Source organism: Carcharodon carcharias, chromosome 5 (assembly GCF_017639515.1).
Source record: "Carcharodon carcharias isolate sCarCar2 chromosome 5, sCarCar2.pri, whole genome shotgun sequence".
Classification (NCBI taxonomy): domain Eukaryota; kingdom Metazoa; phylum Chordata; class Chondrichthyes; order Lamniformes; family Lamnidae; genus Carcharodon; species Carcharodon carcharias.
In genome coordinates, this window is record NC_054471.1 from 24,174,439 (window position 1) to 24,198,560 (window position 24,122).

The window sequence follows — 24,122 nt, forward strand, 5'->3', positions numbered from 1 at the left end:
CAACAAAAATCCAGATTCGTTCTTAATCACATCCCATAATTTCCACTCTACGACATTTAATTACCACAGTAATCACAAGGTAAGCATGAAAGGATTTCAATAATTAATATTTTCATTCCTCAGCACAATAAACATTGTTATCTCAGCATATTTTGCTCAGCTCTGACACACTAATAGGTCCCTGTAAACAGATCCTGTTATTTATAATAATGTGCTTTAATTTAGCTGTGCTCACCGAGTAAGTGGGTTGGGGTTCAGGAATTGATGTTGCAAACGGCCCTATATTTATCTATCTCTATTCTGAGAGGCCTGGTTGGATCAGTGGGTAGGTAGTGGTGTAGTGGTATTGTCGTGGGACTAGTAATCCAGGCTTGATGCTCTGGGGTTGGGGTTCAAATCCCACCACAGCAGATGGTGAAATTGGAATGTAATAAAAATCTGGAATTAAAAGTCCAACGATAGTCATGAAACCATAGTCACTAATGCCCCTGTAGTAGATCCACTCCTGGCTGTAAAGGAGCATAGCTGCTGATCTGTGGTGGTGGTGAGGGAAAAACATACTTGAACTCATCTGCACCAACCATGACAGTATTGGTAGGAGTGATCACCACACAGCCATTGTGGAGACAAAGTCTCACCCTCACATTGAGGATACCCTCCATTGTGTTGTGTGCTAAATGGGATAGATTGCAAACAGATCCAGCAACTCAAGACTGGACCTCCATGAGGTGTATGTGGGCCATCAGCAGAATTGTACTTGAACACAATCATGGCCTGGCACATCCCCCACTCTACCAATACCATCAAGCCAGGTGATCAACCCTGGTTCAATGAAGAGTGCAGGAGGGCATGCCAGGAGCAGCACCGGGCATACACAAAAATGAGATGTCAACCTGGTGAAGCTACAGCACAGGACTACTTGCATGCCAAGCAGCAAGTGATAGACAGAGCTAAGCAATCCCACAACCAACAGATCAAATCTGCAGTCCTGCCACATCCAGTCATGAATGGTGGTGGACAATTAAACAACTCACTGGAGGAGGAGGCTCCACAAATATCCTCAACCTCAGTGATGGAGGAGCCCAGCACATCAGTGCAAAAGATAAGGTTGAAGCATTTGCAACAATCTTCAGCTAGAAGTGCCGAGTGGATGATCCATCTTGGACCTCCTCCAGGGGTCCCCAGCATCACAGATGCCAGTCTTCAGCCAATTCTATTTACTCCATAGGATATACAAGAAACGGCTGAAGGCACTGGATATTGCAAAGGGCTATGGCCCCTGATAATATTCCGGCAATAGTACTGAAGGCTTGCACTCCAGAACTTGCTGTGCCCCTAGCCAAGCCAAGCTGTTCCAGTACAGCTACAACACTGGCAATGTGGAAAATTGCCCAGGTATGCCCTGTTCACACAAAGCAGGATAAATCCAACTCAGCCAATTACTGCCTCATCAGACTACTCTCGATCATCAGTGAAGTAATGGAAGGGATCATCAACAGTGCTATCAAGCAACACTTGTTTAGCAATAACCTGCTCACTGATGCCCAATTTGGGTTCCTCCAGGGCCATTCAGCTCCTGACTTCATTACAGCCTTGGTTCAAACATGGACAAAAGGGCTAAACTCCCGAGGTGAGTGACTGCCTTTGACATCAAGGCAGCATTTGACCAAATGTGACATCAAGGAACCCTAGCAAAACTGGAATCAGAGGAAAACTCTCCACTGGTTGAAGTCATACCTAGCACAGAGGAAGATGTTTGTGGTTGTTGGAGGTCAGTCGTCTTAGTTCCAGGACATCGCTGTAGGAGTTCCTCATGGTAGTGTCCTCGGCCCAACCATCGTCAGCTACTTCATCAATGACCTTCCTTCCATCATAAGGTCAGAAGTGGGGATGATTGCACAATGTTCAGCACTATTCACAACTCCTCAGATACTGAAGCCGTCCATGTCCAAATGCAGCAAGACCTAGACAATATCCAGGCTTGGGCTGACAAGTGGCAAGTAACACTTGCGCCACACAAGTGCCAGGCAATGACCATCTCCAACAAGAGACAATCAAACAATCGCCCCTTGACATTCAATGGCATTACCATCACTGAATCCCCCACTATCAACATCCTGGGGGATATCATTGACCAGAAACTGAATTGTACTAGCCATATAAATACTGTGGCTACAAGAGCAGGTCAGAGGCTAGGAATCCTGCGATGAGTAACTGACTTCCCAAAGTCCCAATGGCTGAGGATGAAGCATCAGCAGACAATGAGCCAAGGACCTGCTCTCAGGCAGAGAACATATGACAGGATAAGAGTCTGACCAAGCATGAATCTCACTCAAGTATAATGCTGCAGACAAGCTGTGTGAGGTACACACTACTCTCAGATGTCCAAGGGCTGGGTAACTGGGTCCAGCTGTACAAACCAATGTACAGAACACACATGTTGACTCACTTTGATAAGGGAAGCAGCCATCTCTCTGTGTGAAAATGCTCCGTTCAGAATTTCCTTCAAAGGTAATGACACCAATCACCAGCTGACCGGATTTTCTCAATCCTCTCATCGACTGTTTTTCATTTGCTGATTTTTGGATCAATCAATAGACATTAATCCTGGTTTGGGTAATAATTAAACTCTAGCGGTTCATTCATCCCCATATCCTGTATTCCTGAAGTTGAAGAAACACCAATTTGCATTTATATAGCGTCTTTAACTTGGTTTAAAAAAACACCGAAGCACTTCACAGGAGCAACTTTCAAACACAGTTTGGTTAGACCACATTTGGAGTACTGTGAACAGCCCCGGTCTCATTATTACAAAAAGGGTCAGTTGAAGGTGTAAAATAGATTCACTCAGATAACGTGAATCGTTACTCGTATCAGGAAAGACTGTACGGGCTGGGGGCTCTTTCCATTCTTTAAGCTTATGAAAGGGTTTGGTCGGTTAGACATAGAGAAGATGTTTTCACTTATGAGGAAGATCAAAACTAGAGGCCCTGGATGTATGAAATTCAATAAGGAATTCAGGAGAAACTCCTCCACCCGGAGAGTGGCCAGCATGTAGAACTCACTAGTACAAGTAGTAATTGAGGTGAATGGCACAGATGCATTTAAAGGGAAGCTGGATAAACCCATGAAGGGGAAAGAATTAGAAGGTTATGTTACATAGAAATACACAGAAACACATGGAATTTACAGCACAGAAACTAGTCATTCAGCCCAGCAAGTCCATGCTTGTTTATGCTTCATTCAAGCCTCCTTCTATCCTTCCTTGGGTAAATTTAACACCATAACCCTCTAATCCTTTCTCCTTCACGTGTTTATCTAGTTTCCAGCTATGCTATTCACCTCAACCACTCCTTGTGGTAGCGCGTTCCACATTCTAACCACTCCCTAGGTAAAGACGTTTCCAAGCAGAGAAAAGAAGATATTATTAAAAGCTTGGTCAAAGAGATAGGTTTTAATCAGTGTCACAATGGACGAGAGAGGGGTAGAGAGCAGAGAGCTTTAGGGAGGGAATTCCAGAGCTTAGGGCACTTTACCTTCAGCTTCTAGGCTGCGTGCCAGCACCAAGGGAACACACAATGTCTTCCTTTACACTGCTCAATTTCTAATTATTCTCTTCCAGCTTTGATCTTGTGTATTTTTTGGAGGAAAAAAATGTGTGCACATCTTTAATCTACCCTGAGATCTGTCATGAGATCTGCCGTGAGCTCTACTGTGAGATCTACTGTGAGGTCTGTAGTGAGATCTACTGTGAGATCTTCCATGAGATCTGTCGTGAGATCTACTGTTCGATCTGCAGTGAGATCTACTGTGAGATCTTCCATGTGATCTGTCATGAGATCTACTGTGAGATCTGCCGTGAGATCTGAGATCTGCCGTGACATGTGCCATGAGATCTACCGTGAGATCTGTTGTGAGATCTGCTGTGAGATCTGTCATGAGATCTGCTGTGAGATCTACTGTGAGATCTGCCATGAGACCCACTGAGATCTGCTGTGAGATCTGTTGTGAGATCTGCTGTGAGACCTGTCGTGAGATCTGCCATGGGATCTACTGTGAGATCTGCCATGAGATCTCTTGTGAGATCTGCTGTGAGATCTGTTGTGAGATCTGCCGTGAGATCTGTCATGAGATCTGCTGTGAGATCTACTGTGAGATCTTCCGTGAGATCTACTGAGATCTGCCGTGAGATTTGCTGTGAGATCTACCGTGTATGCCCTGTACACAAAAAGCAGGATAAATCCAACCTGTCCAATTACCAGCCTATCAGTCTACTCTCGATCATCAGTAAAGTGAAGGAAAGTGTCATCAACAGTGCTATCAAATCGCACTTACTCAGCAATAACCTGATGCTCAGTTTGGGTTCCACCAGGGCTATTCAGCTCCCGACCTCATTGCAGCCTTGGTTCAAACATGGACAAAAGAGCTGAACTCCCGAGGTGAGGTGACATCAAGGCAGCATTGACAGAGTGTGGCATCAAGGAGCCCGAGCAAAACTGGAGTCATGGGAATCAGGGGGAAAAAGTTGGTTGTGGTTGTTGGAGGTCGGTCATCTCAGCTCCAGGACATCACTGCAGGAGTTCCTCAGGGTAGTGTCCTCGACCCAACCACCTTCAGCTGCTTCATCAATGACCTTCCTTCCATCATAAGGTCAGAAGTGGGGATGTTCGCTGATGTTTTGCACCATTCACGAATCCTCAGATACTGAAGCAGTCCATGTCCAAATGCAGCAAGACTTGGACAATATTCAGGCTTGGATTGACAAATGGCAAGTAACATTCGTGCCACTCGAGCGTCAGGCAATGACCATCTCCAACAAGAGTGAATCTAACCATCGCCCTTTGACATTCAATGGCATTACCATCACTGAACCCCCCACTATCAACATCATTGACCAGAAACTGAACTGGATCAGCCTTATAAATATTGTGGCTAAAAGAACAAGTCAGAGGCTAGGAATCCTGTGACGAGTAACTCACCTCCTGACTCCCCAAAGTCTGTCCACAACACTCAAGAGGTTTACCATCCAGGTCAAAGCAGCTCACTTGATTGACACCACATCCACAAACATTCACTCCCTCCAACACCGACGCACAGTAGCAGCAGTGTGTACCATTTACGAGATGCACTGCAGGAATTCACCAAGACTCCTTAGACAGCACCTTCCAAACCCACGACCACTACCATCTAGAAGGACAAGGGCAGCAGATAGATGGGAACACCACCACCTGGAAGTTCCCCTCCAAGTCACTCACTATCCTGACTTGGAAATATATCGCCGTTCCTTCACTGACATTGGGTCAAAATCCTGGAACTCCCTCCCTAACAGCACTGTGGGTGTACCTACACCACATGGATTGCAGCGGCTCAAGAAGGCAACTCACCACTGTCTTCTCAACTAATAACTAACTAAAAAATGCAGGCCCAGCCAGCGAAGCCCACATCCCGTTAATGAAAAATAATGTGGGGTCAGCTGCAGGATATCAGAGAAAGACAATTATCGAGGATGGTCCCCTGTTGGAAGAGCTGCAATGTGAGGCCTCGATCCATCTGGCAGCTCCACTGCTTCAGGCGGGTGGAAAATCTCAGGGCTCTATCGAATGAAGAAGAGCTGGGAGTTCACCTGGTGTCAGGCTAATACTCCTCCCTTAATAAACATCAGGTTAACTCTTCATTTCTCTCATGACTGTGTAATGCTGCAGAGTACAAAATAGCTTCTGTGACAATGGCACATTCATTATATCTGAAGTGTTAATGAGTTGAGCCAATATTCCCTGCTCTTCTTCCAGGTAGTGGTGTTCCCATCTATCTGCTGCCCTTGTCCTTCTAGATGGTAATGGTTGTGGGTTTGGAAGGTGCTGTCTCAGGAGCCTTGGTGAATTCCTGCAGTGCATCTTGCAGATGGTACACACTGTTGCTACTGTGCGGCGGTGGTGGAGGGAGTGAGTGTTTGTGACAATCAAGCGGCTGCTTTGTTCTGGACAGTGTCAAGCTTCTTAAATTATGAGATCCCTAACATTCACCATCTGGGTAACGGCACCTCTGCCAATGTAGCACTCCCTCAATACCGCAACAAAGTCCCAGCCAAGTCTATGGAGTGGGGCTTGAAGCTTCAGTCGCCCGACTCAGGGTGAGAGTGCTGCCAACCTGAAAAGCCTTTATTGAACTGGCAATTTAATCATTCTATACCCGGTGAATTAGATCTTTCAACTTGATTAGCAAAAACTAACCTATAAGACACTACAAAAATAATTAATCTACATCAATTTATACACTGGACATAGATTTAACTCCAAGCCCCATGACCCTCACCAACAAGGACAAGAGCAGTAACGGTATGGCAATTCAAAATTACTTCCAAATCACACACCATCTGACCTGGATAAAAATCACTGCTCTTCCATCGTCACTGGGCCAATATCCTGGTGTTTCCTGCTACAATCATGGAGCCACATTACCATGAGGAGCAGCGATTCAAGGGGAAATCCCACCACTAACTTCCAAAAGTATCTAGGGATGGGCAGTAAACAAGGCCTTGGCAATGTTGCCCAGGTCCTGAGAACAAAATATAAAAAGTAAGGGAGGCCTGCATGTACTCCCAGTCTGCGAGAATACTCAGTCACACTTGGAGTGACACACGTGTCCGTGTCACACTTTGAAGGAAAGTATAAAGAAACAAAGGAACTCCCTCCAAAAACATAAAATAACAGGCGCAGGCAGCAGGGTATTCTGATGGTAAGTGGGCAGTTTGATTTCGTGGGCTTTAAGTTTTGCAGAGTTGCCCCTTAGCAACAAGCTCAGCAATTTCTGGGGATAGGTTTGCTTTTTGGGCCTTTTATAACTACATTCCTGGGTTGAAGAGCTTGTCTTATGAAGAAAAGTTAAGCAGGTTGGGCCCAAACCCATCGGAGTTTAGAAGAGTGGATGGTGATCAGGAAAGGGTAGATTCCGGGAGGAAGTTTCCTCTTTTGGGGAATCTAGAACTGGGGTACATAGTTTAAGAATAAGCAGAGATAAAAACAAAAAAACTGCGGATGCTGGAAATCCAAAACAAAAACAGAATTACCTGGAAAAACTCAGCAGGTCTGGCAGCATCGGCGGAGAAGAAAAGAGTTGACGTTTCGAGTCCTCATGACCCTTCGACAGAAGGGTCATGAGGACTCGAAACGTCAACTCTTTTCTTCTCCGCCGATGCTGCCAGACCTGCTGAGTTTTTCCAGGTAATTCTGTTTTTGTTAAGAATAAGCAGGTTCCCTTTTAATTCAGAGATAATGAGAGGTTTTTTTTTCTGTCAGAGGGTCATTAGAGTTTGGAATTCTCTTCCCCAGAAGGTACTGGAGAATTTATTCAAGGCTGAGTTAGGTGGAATTTTGTTAGACAAGGGAGCCAAGGGTTTGTGGGTTGGGGGTGTGGGTGGATGCAGACAGGAAAGTGAAGCTAAGACCACAACCAGATTAGCCATGTTCTTATTGAATGGTGGAGCAGGCTCAAAGGGCCGAATGGCCTACTCCTGCCACTAAGTCCCATGTCCTACATATCCCATGCTATCAATCACTTCTGTTTCAGAGTGAGGCAGTGATCTTTCAGTTAGTAGGAGATGTAATATTAGAATGCCTCATGTTTTATTCACCCTCACTTTCTGTTGAAGCAGCCAAGGGCATGAAAAAGATTTATCACCTGAGGCCCAACAATGCTGCAGCTCCTCTTTGTAGACTGACAACGAGTTCCTAATGGACCTGAACATCCCAACCCCTCAGCCTGCCCTGTTCAGCACATGAACAACGCGCAGAAACCATAGGACCAAATGCTGATCCATTTTGCTGAGGTGTCGATATCATGTTGGTTACCTCCTTCCCTTCCTATTTTCCCCCTTCCTTCTCACGTAGGTATTAAATCATCTTGAGTCGGGACACCATTCCTCAGACATTGGTACCTTCCCCACCAGCTACCACACAGCAACACAGCCGGGGCCACCGCAGGCCCTCATTCAACACCCACGCCGGTGTGTTCACCAACACAGATCCATGCACAGCTGGGCAGCAGGAATAACAATTCCAGCAGGTTTCCCCTTCCCAACCCCATTTGCAGGAACTGAACCAAGCTCGGTTAACACAACCCCGACTGGGATTTGAAGCTGGGAACTCAGTACTGCTCAGAAACTCAGTGAATAAACTCACTGGACTAAAACTTGGGCACAGCCCAAGTGATGTAGTGGGCGTGATGTGTGAATAGTCCATGCCCGATGGAAGTGTTGTAGCCAGCACGCTAATTCTATGCTGCCAGCTCATCTGCATGATTGCGGTGTCCAGCCCAGTGCTAAGTACACTTCATGCAAGGCTAGCACTAATTAAAGCAGCACAGAGCAAGACAAGCTGCTGGAAGAGGGAGGAAAAAGAGGAAGGGGAGAGAGATCTCTCAGCAAGAGGCCATATTAACCCAAGGTCCTCAAGCAGCAATTCCCTTTCCCTTACCTCTGCGAGGAACAGTTTGTGCCACGTCTCTATCTCACAAAGGAGGTGCTCACTGAAATCACAGTGAGGACAGTGCTGCCACTGGTTGCCAGTGGTTCTTAGCTGTGAATTACTTCACGTCCCTCCAGGCTGAAACAGGCAGCATCTCTACTGCCTTCCGGTTTGCTGCCCACTGCTTCATGAGGAGGTCCCTGACACTGTTCATTCCCGACAAGGGAAATATATAATATTCTGTCTGACTAGAGAGAAGCAGGTGCAGTGTGCAAATGCCTCACGCTGTGGAAGGTGCCATCGACTGCACTCGCCTGGCTGCGTGTGTGCCAAATAAATGCAGAGATGTACCTCAGCCACAAAGGGTTCCACTCCCTGCGTGTGCAGTTGACATGTGACTATGTTCAGCTCATCCTGCAGCTCAATGCCCACTATCCAGGCAGCAGGCACCTTGGCTTTTAACCTGTGTCAGTCCATCAATATTTGAGTTACCACATCAAACCAGACAGTGGCTACTGGGTGACAAAGGCCATTCACTGGCCACATGGCTCATGACTCCAGTGCACGACCCACACACATGTAGGCGGCATGCATATATCATTGAGCAGGCCACTGCGGTACTAAACAACACCCCCAATGTCTGGAGCACTCTGCAGTGGGCTGGAGCCTGGCACAACATGCCAGGGCAGATCACGATTTGTTTGGTCTGCTGCACAACCTCACCATCATGAGGGCACAGCCAGGTATAGAGCGAGAAGCTGAGCAAGAGGAGGAGGAAGAGGAAGGGACAAGGCAAGCAGCACATCCTCTTTCTGGTCAGGTTATCTGTGATCGGCTTATCCGATTGCCATACCAGTGAAAATAATCTCAATTCCCCTTCAACAGCAACAGTCCCGCACCTTGACCTCCCTCTGTTACTGACAGTCACAGTGTCCTTGACCACAGTCATAAAATAAAAACCACCACAAAACAAGCATTCTAAACCAACAACCCATCCAATATACAAACATACGAAATAGGAGCAAGAGTAGGCCATTCGGCCCCTCAAGCCTGCTCTGCCATTCAATAATATCATGGCTGGTCTGTTTGTGTTTCGATTTCCACATTCCTATCCACCGCCGATAACCTTTGGTTCCCTTGCCTAACAAGAATCTATCTACCTCTGCCTTAAAAATATTCAATGACCCCGCCTCCACCACCTTCGGAGGCTCATAGTTCCAAAGTTGCACAACCCTCTGAGAGAAAAAAATTCTCCTCATCTCTGTCCTAAAAGGGTGACCCCTAATCTTAAAACAGTGCCCCCTAGTTCTGGACTCACCCACAAGAATAAACATCCTTTCCATGTCCACCTTGTCAAAACCAGTCAGAATTTTATATACTTCAATCAAGTCACCCCTCACTCTTCTAAACTCCAGTGTGAACAAACCCAGTCTGTCCAACCTTTCCTCATAAGACAACCCACTCATTCCAGGTATTAATCTAGTAAACCTAATCTGAACCGCCTCCAATACATTTACATCCTTCCTTAAATAAGGAGACAACTGAACAGCTTCACATTTTCCTGCATTGTACTCCATCTGCCAGATTTTTTTGCCACTCATTCAATTTATCTATATCTGTCTGCAAACTCCTTATGTCTTCTTCACAACACTTTCCTATCTATCATTTTGTCGTCTGCACATTTAGCTACCATGCCTTCATTCTCCTCATCCAAGTACAGTACATTTACAGGCTCCCCTTTATCCACAGCACATGTAATTCCTTTAAAGGACTTAATGAATTGGTTAAACATGATTTCCCTTTCACAAAAACATACTGACTCTTCCCAATTACCTTGAGTTTCTCGAAGTGCCCAACTTTAACCTCCTTAATGATCAATTCTAATACCTTCCCCATGACAGACGTCAAGCTAACTGGCCTATACTTTCCTGTTTAATGCCTCCCTGCTTTCTTGAATAGAGGGGTTATATTTACTACTTTCTAATCTGATTGGACCTTTCCAGAATCTAGTGACTTTTGGAAAATTAACACTAACACATATACTACCTCATTAACCACCTCTTTTAAGACCCTAGAATGAAGTCAATCAGGACCCAGAGACTTGTCAGCCCACAGCTCCATCAGTTTGCTCAGTACTGCTTCCCTAGTGGTTATAATTTCACCAAGTTCCCCTCTCCCCTCCACCTCCTGATTTACAGCTATTACTGGAATGTGTTTTATACCCTCTATAATGAAGACAGAGGCAAAATATTTGTTAATTTCATCCACCAAATAATATTCCATACAAAGATCAAATATTCACCATTAGCATTCCCTCAGTTCGTCCCTTCGTTGTGGATTTTCCTGGCCTAGTACTCCTAGACAGCACTACCCCAATGGTTGCAGCTTGGCTGTTGGAAGGCTGCATGGGGAGAGGCTGTAGATGGTGTGGCAGGAGCCTCGAGCAGCTCTGGGCCCAGAAGGCCTGGCTTCAAACTAGGTTGAGTGAGTGGGCAAAGATCTGGCAAACTGTGTTTATTCTTGGGAAAAGTGAAGTTGTTCACTTTGGCAGGAAGAACCAGAAAGCAGAATTTTACTTAAATGTAGAATGGCTGCAAAATTCAGCGGTGCAGAGGGATCTGGGTGTTCTAGTATGAGTCACAAAAGGTTATTATGCAGGTACAGCAAGTAATTAAGAAGGCTAATGGAACGCTATCCTTTATTATGAGAGGGATTGAACATAAAAGTAAGGATGTTATGCTTCAGTTATACAGGGCATTGGTGAGACCGCACCTTGAATACTGTGTGCAGTTTTGGTGTCTTTATTTAAGGAAGGACATAAATGCATTGGAGGCAGTTCAGAGGAGGTTTACTAGATTGATATTTGGAATGAGTGGGTTGTCTTATGAGGAAAGGTTGGACAGACTGGGCTTGTTTCCACTGGAGTTTAGAGGAGTGAGAGGTGACTTGATTGAAGTATATAAGATCCTGAATTGTTTTGACAAGGTGGATGTCAAAAGGATGTTTCCTCTTGTGGGTGAGTTCAGAACTAGGGGGCACTGGTTTAAAATTAGGGGTCACCCTTTTAGGACAGAGATGCGGAGAATTTTTTTCTCTCAGAGGGTTGTGCAACTTTGGAACTCTCCGCCTCAGAAAGTGTTGGGGGCAGGGTCTTTGAATATTTTTAAGGTAGAGGTAGGTAGATTCTTGTTAGGCAAGGGAATCAAAGGTTATCGGGGGTAGATGGGAATGTGGAAATCAAAACACAAGAAGATCAGCCATGATATTATTGAATGGCGGAGCAGGCTAGGGGGGCCGAATGGTCCACTCCTATTCCTATTTCTTATGTTCTTATGTTCACCAGCTCAGCAACAGCTGGCAGCAATTTGGGCTGGTTGGTTGATGAGCATCAGCAGGGGCAGTGGTGGGAGGAGGGATACTGTCACCCAGAGAGAGAGGAAGCAGGTACATGCTGCACAGAGCCAAAGCCACTCACTTGGGTTCATGCCTTTGCAATCCTAGCAATGTCATGGAGGACAGATTCCTGATCTGCTGTGGGAGCCTGAGAGCTCATCCGAACACTGGAGTCCACAGCCATGAAGGTAACAACCTGAGCTTGCATGACTTCAGTCTGAGCTTCCACCGCAGCTCTCAGAGGTTGGGTGCTTCTGCTGTTGCTGCAATGGAAGCTGAGATATTGGCTACCAGATGCTGCTTCATGTTTGGATTTGCAAGTGTGCTAATGGGGTTAACCGCTCTGGGGAGGATGGGCTCTTAGCTTTGTGCAAAGGCCTGGACTTTCCATGCTCCTTCACATACCACGCACTAAGCATTTCATTGTGCATCAGCCTTCTTCTGTTGGCTGTTGGCCACCCCATCAAAGTCCTCATCTGAGTCCTCTGTAGTACAACTCGTGCAACCTCACCCTCTGGCGAGCTGACACACGTGCTACCTTTGTCCACTGCCCTGACTATAGGCCACTCCTGCCTGGTGTCTCACCATGTGCTGATCCCCTCTCTAAGTTACCCTTTAAAGTCTGCGCAATGCCAATATTGGAGCTGGTGGTTGTGAGTCTGAGAGCAATTGACGGTTGTGTCATTCCCAGGCTTTTCCCAGGGCAAACTGATTTCTGGAGTGACTTCCAGCAGCAGCTCCGGCTGAAATGCACCTTCCCTTTAAGAGGTGCAGGCTGACTTTATGCAGTGCGAGTTCGCTTGAACCCGTGCCAGCCTTCCATAATTTGCGTTCTCTGCTCAGACATGCAGCCACTCAGCAGTGTGCTCAGCTCTGGCTGCTGGCTGCATTCATAGAAATGATCGGGCAGCTAGATATTTGCATGTTGCCTATAATGGAACAGTCGGGCATGGGTTAATCATGCAATGCAACCTCCCCCTGCCCATTTTTAGGCCTTAACGAATTTCCCCCCCACCCTTTGTTTCAGAATACAATCTAAACAGAAAACACTAACATGTTCGACTAAGTCAATTGACCTCAAATTGACTTGTGCCTCTGGGCAAAACATGTCTGTGGATTGACTTTATACAGCAATCACTGCTGAGCATCATAATCCAGCTAAATCAGCAGCATTTCTCTGCTTCAAGAAGGATTTTGTGTTTTAACAATTCTGCTTGATTTGGGATTCTGCAGAACGGGACTGAACTGTAAGCAGTTTGGTATATTGGAGTCTTTTACAAAAAGAGAAAAAAAGGTTTGCATTTCTATAGCACCTTTCATGACCCATAGCATTTTACAGCCAAAAACATACTTTTAAAGTGTAGTCACTGTTTCAAAAAAAGATTGTTATAGTGACCAGGAACAACACAAGGTACATCTTGGAGTGATCCACTGGAACAATGATACAAAGCTCCTTGCTAGCTAACCACCAAATGCAGCAGGCTATTGACACAATTAAGCAATCTGACAATCAACAGGTCAGAGTAAAACGCTCTACCTCTAACACATGCAGTTGAGAATGATGTTGAATAATCAGGTTAACAACAGAATCAAGGCTTTATGAACATCCCCCACACTCACTCATGAAGGCGGCCAGCAAGTGAGTGTAAAAGAGAAGGGTGAATTGTTTGTGAATCTTTTAAGCCCAAAGTAGACGATCCAAGTCAGTCTTCCATTAACGACCTCACCATCATGGACACCATCATTGTGCTAATTCAGCTCACTCCACAAGACCTTAAGAAGTGTCTGAATGTAGTCAACACAATGAAGACCATGCGGCATGGCTGTGATGCAGAAGGCAGTCCCTATGCAAGTTGTTCGAAGAGTGCAATGACACTGGCACCTACCCGACAATGTGGAAAATTGCCTAGGTAACCACAAAAAGCAGAACAAATCTAATCCGGACAATTACACCCTCATTAACCTCTTACCAATCATCAGCAATATGTAGGCTGCACATCTGAAAGACAGGTGGACCATATCAAACAGCATGTCCCTTCTGCTGTTCGCAATGGGCTGTACCCAACCAGCCTGTGCTTGGGAAACTCAAAACACAGTGTCCAACATTAGATGTGATTCGGTGAATGGACAACATTTGCTAATTAATCCTCAGTGTGCTAAGAATGACATTGACAACCAACTGAAGATTGTCAGTTGGGCTCGCAGTGTGGCACTTTTACATGAACTGGAAGCTACACATGTTAATACACAGGGCCCTGCTCACTGCAGACAGAAAAATCACGTATACACATTGTGCCTGTTTCAGCTAAACAAAATAAGTGACAGCCATTAGCTGGTTCATTCCCCAGGGCAATGTTCTGATCAATCAGAGTCAAGCTGCCTGCTTTAAATTTCAAACAATGCTTGGCAATTAACTGTCAGTCACCATCAACTGGTGTATTCCTCATGGCAACACCTCTACCAATCAGAGTCCACTTGCCAACCAATCTGCACTCTCTTCTCATGTAGTTTTAATACGTTGTTTCCCTTGACATTGGTATTTTCTTGTGAATTGTCCTGATGAGTGAAAGACAAGAAGCTTCAACAAAAATGTCTCTTTTTTGCAGCAATACTCAAGCTCTGTTCTACCAAATGACCATTAGCAAAATGATGGAAGGAGTTATCAATCATGCCATTATGGAGCACCTAGTTACCAGCAGCCTGTTGGGGTTCCATCAGAACTACCTGGCTCCTGGTCTCAACACAACCTATATCAAGGCACGCTTGCAGGAGCGGCATATCAGAGAAGAGGTAAGAGTGAGTGTGCCTTGGCAACAAGGCAGCATTGAACTTGTATGGCCACAAGGAACGCTGGCAAAACTGAGATCAGTGGATCCCATGTATAGAGTCATACTTCACTCAATGGGATGAGCAAAGCTGGAGAGGGGAAACCAGTACAGCCCCCATGATATGGCTGCAGGAATTTCACAGGAAGGAAAGAAAGATATGAAGAATTTGATATTTGTGCAAAAGGGGGAACATGATGCTATGAAGTGTTCCTGTAGTGTTCACAGGTGGTAGTTATGAAAAGGAGTTCATTTTAGTAACTTGTATAGAAACTTGGACTATTTGGACTAATGGCAGCATCCTGTTAGTGGAAAATACCACTTGTATAGCCATCACATAGTAGCAGCGTGAAACTTGTTGTTCAAACTTATGAGATTTTTGAGACATTCTGCCTACCACACAATTGAGCAACAATATGTATGAATTTGAGTGCCGGTGCAATGCCAAGTAGGTAGGCCGTATGCCCCAGCAATTGGCTGATCGAATTGAACATGTTCTTTTGGTTGTTCATAATAGGCAGGTACAACTCGTACTCAATCAGCCGATGCTTGTAAAACCCAAGACAAAACATCCATTGTCAGATGTGATTCTGCAATTGGGCAACACTCGCTGAACAATCCCGGGTGTGCTAATAGCTACACCAACATCCAATTTAAGGTAATCAGTTGAGCTCATAATATGGCTCATTTACACTTGCTAGAAGCAACATGCACTCATACACAGGGTCCCAATCTCTGCAAACAAAAGGAATATGTTCAAGCCTTGTGCCTATTTTGAATTACCCGGGAGCTTGAGGAGACTATAATTTCCCCATTGCTTTCTCCATGGCAATGCCTTGGCCAATCAGAGTTGATTTGCCAACCAATCAGCATCCTTTTCTTCCTGTAGTATAAATTGTCGTGATTGTTTGAAATTTGGCATTCTTGCATTTTGTCCTGATGAGTACAAGATGATAAACTTCAACAACACATGTCTCTCTTTTCAGCAACATTATCCCAGTCCAGAACAAATCCAGTGTTCAACCAAAGCAGATTTGGAGGTGGGAGAAGGGAAGGAGATGGAAGACTGGGGAGGGATAGAGGAAGGGATCAAGCCAGACTCGATTGCAGTCGGAACATCAGTATGACAATCTCGGTATCATTGCCATCAACAGAGCTTAATAGTTTTAATAAAGTGTCTGGTTTGTTAGGATTTAAGCTTAAATCTTAAGACAAATAGTCACTGTTTTGTTGACCTAACCTTGGCACTCCCAGAACTGAGGCATATAACCACCCAGAACTGTGAATGCTTCAAAACACTGCCCACTCCACTCCCCCCACCCCCAGCAACTCTTTAATTCCCTTGTATCCTGAGCAATTCAGCAAAGGGGAATGGTGTGTCTGTAAAGTCTTCACACTCTATTTCACTGGTGGTCCAAATATAGATTTTCTGCTTCCAACCTTAGGTCAGAGCAAATTAAAATGTAATTCTGGCCTTTGTTGAACTCCTTGTCCAACTGTCAAAACATCTCAAAGGGCTCCAAAGAAATCGAATGACTCTGAATTGCATTGGCTGCAGTCCATTCTGGTAAAGCGGTAATCTGTCCCACAAGCAGCAATTATTGACCCATTAATGTCGTTTCGTGGTGTTGGTTGAACAAGGAGTTTCAGCTGCTAAAACCGTCAGCTCTTCTTTGAAGAGTCCCATGGGATCTTTCCCATGCACCAGGAGCTTCGGAACAGCGAGATGAGTTGTGCCTGCAGAGGGGATCTTGGTTGTATAACCCTCAGCTGAAGTTGGAGTGGGTTAAGCTCTGTTGACGGCAATGATACTGAGATTGTCATACTGCTGTTCTACCTGCAATTTTTGCTATCACATATTAGGAAATAAATAACCCTGCTGACCACATCACCTGTGAAACGCTGAAACATTTGCTCCCTCCACCCCTGATGCACAGTGGCTGCAGTGTGTACCAATCTACAAGATGCACCGCAGCAGCTGATCCTTCGACAGCACCTTCGAACCTGCAACCTCTACCACTGAGAAGGACAAGGGCAGCAGACGCATGGGAACACCACCACAAATTCCCCTCCAAGCCATACACCATCCTGACTTGGGATTCGAGTTGGGAACTCCCTCCCTAACAGCACTGTGAGTGTACCTACACCACATGAACTGCAGCGGTTCAAGAAGGCAGCTCACCACCACCTTCTCAAGGGCAACTAGGGATGGGTAATAAATGCTGGCCCAGCCAGCGAAGCCCACATCCCATGAATGAATAATAAAAAGGAAGTTCTCTGCCCTGCAGAACGTGGCCTGCCAGGATCACGGAACAGAACAGGGCAGTGACAGGAAGGCTCCAAGCTTGCTTAAGCTGCAGGACATCAGGGGATATAATGAGTCCGCTGCCAGTTCCCAGTTCAAACAGGCACTGGCAGGCCGTCAAAGAGTTCAAACCTTCCTCGCCAGAAAGATTGCACGAGTGCTCGCAATCTGTTAAACAGCCAGTACTGCTGTTGACTGGTGTGGGCTGGACGAGTTTCCTGTTTATTCAGCAGGATAGGATAGCCTTGGAGAGGGAGTGGGGAAGAGGGGGTGTGGGGTGCTGGTGTGGGAGGCTCAGATTAATTGCGACAACCATACTGCACTCAATGGATTCAACAATTCTGGAGTTCCTGAGAAAATTCTCTTCTGTCGAAAGCAGAAACAGATCAGCGAAGCATGATTTATCACAGCGTCAAACAGCGGAAATGAAGTGCAGATTTATTATGGAGAAACATCTTGATTGTTAACCCTTTCCTCCCCTCTTCTGTCCTGCTGGGATAAAGGTCAATCAATAGGGTCCCTCATCATTCTTAAGTGTGACCTCAGAGCGTTGGCAATGGACTATGATTGACAAGTTACAGACCAGCCTGATCAGTCAACTCCTACACTCCAAGCTGGGATCCTTGGAATACGGTGAGGACTCGGAACACTGGCTGACATATTTCTGCCACTCAGTAGTTTCGGGACACCATGATTAACTGCAACAGCTTCACACCAGCTATGATAAGCTAACTGATCTCAGAGTAGGGTCCAAATCTGGGATTGTTTAGTCTGTACCGTTCAGTATTCTACAAAGACTGAGGTTATTCATTTTCCAACGGGTATTGTTGTTGCTACAGTTGACTTTACAACTTATACATGATGTTGGGGTTAGATGAAGAGGAGTTGGAGGGGGTTTGTGTGGAGCATAAACACTAGTGTGAATGGCCGTGCTGTATTTTACTTTCTTCACCCAAGGGCCTAATGTACAGTTGGTTTTGCCTTTTTTTCCCGCCCTGTAATTCTTCACCTCGGTTGTTTGCCGTTTCCCAAGAGTGACACTTCATGGAAACACAGACTGCCCTGTACCTGGCGCAAGGAGCCCTTACTGCCCAGTGCCACACTTCACTTTGCAGGGAGTTACACCCAATCGCATCTATCTCACCAAGATGTACAGGAATCATTTATGTGAGCCATTGACTTGAGGAAATGGGCTGTCAATTTGCAATTGCCCCTTTACCCCCTCCCCCAACCTCCCATGCCTAAGACTGCTCTCACCCTCAGTGAACCTTGACCTGAAGGACCTGAAGATGGAGCAGGTTGATAGTTTCTCAGTATTCAGAGTAAACTGTCTGTAGACAGTGAGTTCACTATTTGGTTGCATACAGTGGGAGACCTATCCCTTTAAGTTTCAGATCCAGGCATCGCTTCATGGGCTGTGGAGCGTCAAACACTTACATAGAATTCCACAGAGTCCACAGCACAGAACAGACCATTCAGCTCACCTGGTGTTTACCATTCAGCCCAACTGGTCCATGAGGTGTTTATGCTCTTCGCAGGCTTCCTCTCACCCTGCTTAATTGAATCCAATCAACATATCCCTTTATTCCTTTCCCCCTCATGTGTTTATCCAACTTCCTTTTAAATGCAATCACCTCAATAGCTCCCTGTGGTAGAGAGTTTCACATTTTAACCACTTTCTGGTTTATTAGCAACACCTTATATTTATGGCCTCTAGTTTCGAACCAGTGAGTCTTAGGTTTTTATTGTTAAATCTGGTCAATGTTACACTGCTTTTCAGAGCAGAGGCTACTTTCAAGCATTGGATGATCTCTGCCAAATTCTCAATGAACGAGCACACAAACAGGGGACCCATGTGTCAGTTGTCCTGCTTCACTTGTGGACGGTGGGAGATGATCCGAAGTGTGATTATGGCCACAAATCCCAGACCATGGAAGGCATCATATCAAGCTGCCCACTAAGATTGATTGTGGAAGGTACCTCGTTTCCCCATTCACCATCTCAGACAGCCATCGAATGGATAGCCAAACTGGACATCTGGTTCTGATGACCAGTCCCCAACCTGAAACATTAACTCTGCTTCTCTCGCCACAGAAGCTGCCAGACAAGATGAGTATGTCCAGCATTTTCTGTTTTTATATCGGATTTCCAGCATCCACAATATTTTGCTTTGCAGCCATCCCATTACGAGCTATTCCTGCCACATGTAAACAGTAGTGGTAAATTTGATTAAAGTTACAATGCTGGCCACTTATTTTATATGTCGACTTTTATTTCCAATAAATGGAAAGTATTATCAAAGCAGGATACGCTCTGTACATTGATGTTTGAAAATCACAGTGGTTTCCACAGTGGACCCCACCTTAAAGATTTTAATGAGGTTCAGGAGGGGCCAGCATCCATCCATCCATTTTGAGGCCTGCTGAGGAATTGAGTCAGGCAGTTCTTGGTCCACCAAAGCGTGAGACCTTTTCGCACTTGCCAGCCAACCCCCAATCTCCTACATGAACAGGGCAGGAAATCAGTTGAAAATCAAGGCCCTCAGTCTTATTTTGATGGTAGTTTGGTTGAGGGATAAAAATTGATCAGGCTTTGCATATCAAATAGGCCCTAGGATCATTGACATCAACTCAAGAAGGCAGGGTATAACATCAGATCCGAAAGTTAGCTCCTCCAACCTAGTGCCTTCAATAGTCTACTCTCCGGTGCTGGGCACAACTTTTGTTCCAGGGTAGACAGGAGGACTTTGATGTGAGTTTACCAGAACAAGCAAAACTACTTCCAAAGATTTGTTTTTCAACCTGCAATTTCACATTAATGTGAATAGAATTGTGAATATTATTGCTTCCTTAAGTCTAACGTTGCAAAATCCAGAAAGGGGAGAAAATGTTTTGCCAGAGAAAACCTCTGGAGCATGAAGTTGAGGTGCCAGTTATGTGTCACTAGCCTTTCAAGATCATTCCTACATTTCACTGCAATTCCTCAAGGAGTATTGTGAATCACAAATCCCAACTAACCAGTTAATCCCAGCTCTGCAGAATTGCCAAGTTTAGGAAGAATGTCTAGAGTCACTGTTCTAACAAGTGATTGAAGGCATGTTCTTTCATCGGAATGAGCAGTCTGATGTAAAATAGATTACACAATTTCGGGGTGTATTCGAACATCCTGAACACCTTCAACCTCGCCCCTATTAGCCCCTCCCCCCACCCCACCTCAGCCACTGTATATGTCACTGCTGTTGTGGGATCTTGCTGTGTGCAAAACGGCTACTGCATCTGCTGACATAACAACAGCAAGTGTACTTCAAAACGGAACATTTGGAGATCTGAGAGACATCATACGGTGCTCTATAAATGAAGCATTCTTTCCTCAATCCCATGTTTTCTCCTGTCCAGACAATACTGCATAGATTTAACATCCACATTCCCCGGGATATAAAAATAAGGGTCTGCATTTTACGTGCTTTCGGCTGTGGGGGCACATAAAATAGGGCAGGTGCCCACCTTCCTGTCCAGACCCCCAGCTCACTCCCATAACAGGGGGGCGAGGGGGGCTGGATATTTAGATAAATAATCAAGGGTCAATTGAGTATGTTAACAAGGCAATCAAACCGGATAATACACTGCCCACACCATAAGGTGTGGACAGATGGGTGGAGGTGGGCTGGCCGATTTTGTTTTTAATTTTCAAAGGGTAGGAAGGAAGGGGGGTCACTACATTCAGGGGCTACCCTTTGCAGAGTGGGGTGCGTCCCCCCTAAGAAAGAACCCCTTCTTTCTTTCTACCCGCCTGCTGTATTAAACCCACCGCCCCCAATCCCCAGCCCCCCTCCCCAAACCTGGCCAAACCCTCCCTGCCCAAGACCCCAGACTTACCTGACTCCGGATCGAGGGGCCTTCTTCTTCTTCCTCATTGCAGCCCCGACAGCGTCCGCGAGTGTGCTCCGGCACTGCCGAGGCTGGTGGAACTGCCGGCCAATCCCACATCACAGCAGAAACAAGACTACTCAAATCCAAAGCTCAGACAGTGAAATATCGTCAAGAGTAGGTGGCGGGTAGAGAAGGCCAACAAAATTCAACGTTGTGCGGGTCTGCACGACATGTGCAGCTTCTTCCAGGCCACCAAAAGCAAATGGCTCGTCTCCACCTAAAGCCAACAATACTCTTCCCAAAGATGACGCAGCCCTTATCCTAACACTACAACCACCCGAGACCATTGAAAGAAGCACTACCAGAGCCTTCTCATAGACTCATAAACATCTACAGATGTTGCAGACTCGATGGGCTGAAGGGCTTTTTTCTGTGCTGTAGACCTCTATGACTCTATGACTCTATAGCACAGTAGAAGGCCATTCGGCTCATCATGTCCACACTGGTCAACAAAGATCTGACTACACTAATCCTATTTTCCAGTGCTTGGCCAATAGCCCTGGAGACTATTGTAACACAAGTGAATATCTAAATACTTCTTACATGTTACAATAAATGTTTCTGACTCAACCAAGTTCAAGGTTCAAGGAAAAACTTTTTTACCCAGAGGGTGGTGACGGTCTGGAATGCGCTGCCTGGGAGGGTGGTGGAGGCGGGTTGCCTCACATCCTTTAAAAAGTACCTGGATGAGCACTTGGCACATCATAACATTCAAGGCTATGGGCCAAGTGCTGGTAAATGGGATTAGGTAGGTAGATCAGGTGTTTCTCACGTGTCAGTGCAGACTCGATGGGCCGAAGGGCCTCTTCTGCACTGTGTGATTCTGTGATTCATCCTTTCAGGCCACCAAGCAGGAGTCAATGGTATCAGACAAGACCATCAAATAAACAGCTGGAGAGTTTGAATTTGGGAATGCTGCCAACACTGGCTGAGATACAAAAGACGATCCAACAGATGAAAAATAACAAGGCCTGTGTTCCAGACAGCATTCTTACGGAGAACTAGAATCTATAATCAAACTCGCAGATCTTTTTATAAACACCTGGGAAGAAGGGGTAATATCTCCCAACTTCTGCAATGCCATCATTGTTTCATTTTTCAACAAGGGTGATAAATCAATTTGTGGAAACCATATTCTTCTGTCCACTGTGGGCAAGATTCTCACACGAATCCTCCTGAACCACCTCTCCTCCCTGTCAGTGAAGACATCCTTCCAGAGACCCACGGCTGCATTATATGGTGGGCTGGGGGAGGGGCAGCAGCTCGCCAAGGGCTCAGTAGTGGGCGCTGCTGAGAATACAACCAGGAGCAAGAAGGCCCAATGGATCCTGGAGTGAGGTAAGTGCAGGGTGTTGGGTCAGGGATGTTTGGCCAACTTAGGGGTGGGGCGCTGACACGGCTAGGGTGGTGTGTTTTATAGAGCAGTCGGATAGCTAGGGAGGGTATTAACATAGTGGGGCTGCCCCCACCAATGTGCAAAGGGCACCTCCAAAGATAGTACCCTCCCTTCCTTCCTGTCCTTTTAAAAATGCTTTTACACTCCCACCCAACTTTCCACACCAACCATTCTATGGCATGGGCAGCGTATTATCAGGATCAACTGGCTTTTTAACAAGCTCAACTGACCCTTAATTATTTATTTACAATTGGTGTGTGGGCTGCTGGGCACACCTGTGTTATGGACTGAGCTGGGGTGTGGGCATGAAGGTGGCAGATTGGGCACCCCCATTCTGCAGAAATCACGCCCAGCAGGGGCACATAAAATCCAGCCCCCAGTGTGGTGTTCAGCCACCCAGAGGAACCACAAATATGACCTTCGTCGCTTGACAAATCTAAGAAAAGTGCCTGGAACAAAACGAAGAGCTCGAAGTGACTCTGATTATCTGTCAAAGGTCTTTGACTCCATCAGCCACAAAGCCCTTTGTAAAGTCCTCCAGAGACTTGGATGTCCAGCAAAACTTGCTGCTATCCTGTGACAGCAGCCGTACTTTGCAATCGGTTGGAGACTGAGCACATTCATGTCCAGGTGGGTGTCCAGCGAGGCTGTGCGATTGCACCAACTCTCTTCACTACCTACCTCAGCCTTGTCACGGATCTCATTGTAACCAACTCCCACAAGGGATGATGATTGAGCTTGGACCCGACGGAAAGCTTTTCAACTTCAGTAGAGGCTGAGAGCCACGGCTGAGGTGACCCTCCAGCATATCCACGGCTGAAAATATGCCGATGATGGTGCAGCTGTGGCCAACGCTGCAGATGACATTCAGACCACCCTCAGCCTCTTCAGCTCCACATGCAAAAGCGTCGGTCTCTCACCCAACATCAGCGAGACCCAAATCCTCCAGCAGCCCACCCCAAGACAAGCACCTACATGTGCAGCTCTTGTGATGGGGAGACTTTGGAAGCCATTGAACACTTCCCATATCTCGGCAGTTTTGTTTCTCAGCCACCAAAGAGGGGATCCAGCACAGAATCAGCTGTAGCATAGCCTTCCAAAAATTGTTCAGCCAGGTCTTCAACAGCAGAGGTCTCCAAGAGAGGACAAAGGCTTTGAGTCTGCAGCACCGTTGTTGTCACCACACTTCTATGTGGCAGTGAGATTTGGGTCACCTACCACAGGCACCTCCGGACACTGGAGAATTTCCACCAGCACTGTCTCCGCAGAATTCTTAAAGACACGTGGGAAGACAGATAAACAAACTACAGCATTCCCACTGGAGCCAACTCCCCCAGCACCGCAATGATGCTCCAGTGAAATCCGTTGTGCTGCTCTGGATACTGCATCCACATGTCAAATAATCAGCTTCCAAAGCAGATCCTCTTTTCACAATTTAAAGGGTGGCACCCAATCTCAAGGAGGAGAGAGTAAACATGTTAAGGACCCTCTGAAAACCTAATTGAAAAGGGGACAAATTGGCATTAGTGCACAGAAGGAATTTACCACAAACTGTACCACTTGGCATCTCTCACCCAAAAGCTGCAACACCGTCAGAAACCGACTGCATAAACTTTGCTGCAGAGCAGTGACCAAAGCAGAAGGGGAGGAGGATGACCCTGGCTTGAGAACCCCTCCTTCCTCAGGGCAATCTTGGTCTCTCTCTCTCTCTCTCTCTCTCTCTGCCCAAAGACATGTGGTTCCAGGATTGGCTGCTGTCTCACCGGAGGACACACAAATCAAGAAGTTTGGCAGATGTTGAGCCTGTTCGGA

General features: G+C 46.1%; 1 protein-coding gene and 1 long non-coding RNA gene across 2 annotated transcripts in view; one reads left to right on the forward strand and one right to left on the reverse strand.

The window, feature by feature from the left end:
• LOC121278127 (polypeptide N-acetylgalactosaminyltransferase 14-like) overlaps window positions 1-24,122 on the reverse strand; it is a 311,464-nt gene that overhangs the window by 42,133 nt on the left and 245,209 nt on the right. The gene's annotated exons all lie outside the window — the stretch shown is intronic.
• Window positions 17,281-19,238, forward strand: LOC121278064. The gene is made up of 2 exons (XR_005943047.1): window positions 17,281-17,618; window positions 18,766-19,238. It is a non-coding gene; the product is annotated as an uncharacterized LOC121278064 (long non-coding RNA).